The sequence below is a fragment of the Cyphomyrmex costatus genome, unplaced genomic scaffold (assembly GCF_001594065.2).
Source record: "Cyphomyrmex costatus isolate MS0001 unplaced genomic scaffold, Ccosl1.0 scaffold450, whole genome shotgun sequence".
In the NCBI taxonomy this organism is placed as follows: Eukaryota; Metazoa; Arthropoda; class Insecta; order Hymenoptera; family Formicidae; genus Cyphomyrmex; species Cyphomyrmex costatus.
The window spans coordinates 66748-69613 of NW_017278748.1; positions in this window are offsets into that span (position 1 = coordinate 66748).

The following is a 2866-nucleotide window of genomic DNA, read 5'->3' on the forward strand; positions in this document are numbered from 1 at the left end:
AAAAAAAAAAATGCAAAAGTACATTTTTAAATTGATTTTAAAAAAGTAACGGAAAAGTAACGAAAAGTTATTTTTCAAGTAACGGTAACTGTAACGAGTTACTTTTAAAAAGCGGTAACTGTAACTAGTTACATTTTTTACTCGGTAACGAGTAACTGTAACTAGTTACTTTTAAAAAGTAACTTTCCATTCCCTGGTATTAACGTACGTAACACCTAGTAAATAAATAATTAAATTTGAGTCTTTAACATTTTTATAGTCAACTTGTTTAATTTTATTGTTTTAGTTAAATTAACGTATTAAGTAGGAGCAATGGCTACTTATAAGAATGATTAAAAATAACTCTAATTAGGTAGAATTCAATACTATGAATTTAACAGTGTATGAAGTATAGGTTTCTTAATTATTACACAAGAAAATGTAATACAAATAATTTCGGTAAAGTTTACATTGTATATATTTATATTGTATATATTTATATAAAATATATTTGTAACCTTTTCAAACTGCGCGCCTAAAACTAACAGAACAATAAGATTATATTTATTTAAAAAAATTATCTTGATTATTGTACGATCGTGCTTTCGCAACGTTTCTGGCGCGAACCGTTCCAATCCTTACATTATTAAATATTGCTTGTACAGAGTCCTGAATACTTTTTTTTGTTGGTAGAATATTATCTTTCTTAAAAGAATGCGAGATAATATCTGAAACATCGCAAAAATATTACGCAAATACATCATACTGAAATTTATTGTTAATAGTAAGGCCGGATCAGGAACAGATCATGCCAACCTCACTTAGTACGTGATCGGATTCTGGTGAGGATACGTACAATCGTGGCCTCATTGAACTTTTTATATTCACATTAAGGCATTCCCCAGAGGGTCCTTATCAAAACCTGACCAAAATGACCTCGATAATTAGTAATAAGGAAAAAGTTCATTAGGTCTCGTACATAATCTAATCGGGCCAACCCTACCAGGGTAGACCCGAAGAAAACCTTATCAGGACCTCATGGTACATCGGGTATACTTCTACTCGGGAATTTGACGTTCGTGTTTTTTAAATCCCTGGCGAAAGTTTTTAGTGAGACATAGTGTTTATACCTGTTTAGTTAGCGTTTTATCGATGGTTATATTGTTTATGAAGAGTTTTATCGATGGTTACGTTGTTTAGGTTTGTTTATGAAGAGTTTTATCGATGGTTACGTTGTTTAAGATTGTTTATAAACAGTTTTATTGATAGTTGCACTATTTTGAAGCAAACACCTTGTAAACTCTCTGTTGATTAACATTTTATAAACACTTAGCTAACTATAATGGAAATGTTTGAGATTATGTCTTCAAATGCCACTGTAACATTTCATAAGAAACGCTTTTAAAACAGTCGCGTAACGCTGATTTTACACGTGCATCAAAACATCTCCTAAACGTTCTGTTTATAAACAAATAATAAACAATTCCACAACATGAAGATCTCTTTTAAAGACAGTATAGAAACGCAAATGAAACATTTCTTAAATATTAGAGGAAGGTCAGCGATACCGACATACTACTTTGTTTTTGGACTATATTTTTTAGACAAAAATAGAAAATAAATCTTTAAAGATATAAATGTAAACTGGAAAGTGTCTTCTATCGATGCTCTATAGCAATTTTTATAATACTGTTAAGAATTTTGCAATAATTAACTTTTTTATCGAATAGGCGAAAACGAGCGTCAGACAAAATGGGCCCCAAAACTGACATACGCGTAAATGGCCACAGAGCATGCGCATGTGACCGCAGTGCAGGTTATGTTACGATGCACAATATGTCGTGATGGGACACGTGTCGGTTTAGGCTATAAACGATTTTATTTTTAAAACCGTATTATAAGAAAAATAAGAAACAGGAAAATATAAATAAAATAGTTTTAGAAAACTACAAACATATAAAAGGACTTAATATTATCACTAATATAGCTACTATTACTTAAACTACGTAATTTATAAAATAACATCATAAGAATTTTGTTTTCACATTTGTAGAATTCGTTTTTAGCTGATTTTATATAGAAACAAGCCACATATATATGAATTATGGGTTTTTACTTCTTTAATTATCTAAACAGATTATGTTTTCATTAGTATTAATGAAGTGCAAAGATTAGTTTACGAGAAATAAGGGGGTGTCACTTTAGGAGACCTATGTCAGTATCGGTGACTTTCCTCTACGATATTGAAGCAGTTCTAAATCATTTTCGAAACACTGTAAACTACTCTTAAACATTCCAAGAAAATTATAAATAAGGTTGTTTTCAACATGTCATAGATATTAATCTTATACTGAGTGACCGATTTTAACTTATCCACTAGAATATCTCGAAAACTAAATCCAGTAGATAAAAATGTTTCAAATAAAAATGGAACGGTGTCAAGGGGAACACGTTTTAATCACGTTGTTTTTTTTCAAAGTGGAGGCGCTAAAAAGGTATGAAGGTCACCTCCACTTTTTTAAATGGAATTATGTAATTTTTTTTAGATAAAGTGATTCCTCTAATTATTTTGCATATAAAAGTATTAAGGTAGAGATACCAAAAAACCAATAGTTTTCGAGATATTTTACATTTTATTTTGGTACATTTTGACACAAAATGTTAAATAACTCGTAAACTGTTGACTTTTTGATTATCGTACCTTAATACTTTTGTGAACAGAATAATGAGATAAATCAAATGGTGTAAAGAAAACACATAGTTGCGTATTTAAAAAATTATCCATTTTGTATACATATTTTTATATAAAATATTTCGAAAATTTTACTTATTGTTAAATCACTTCATAATTACCAATATAATACAAAATTTTAATCTTTAATCTCAA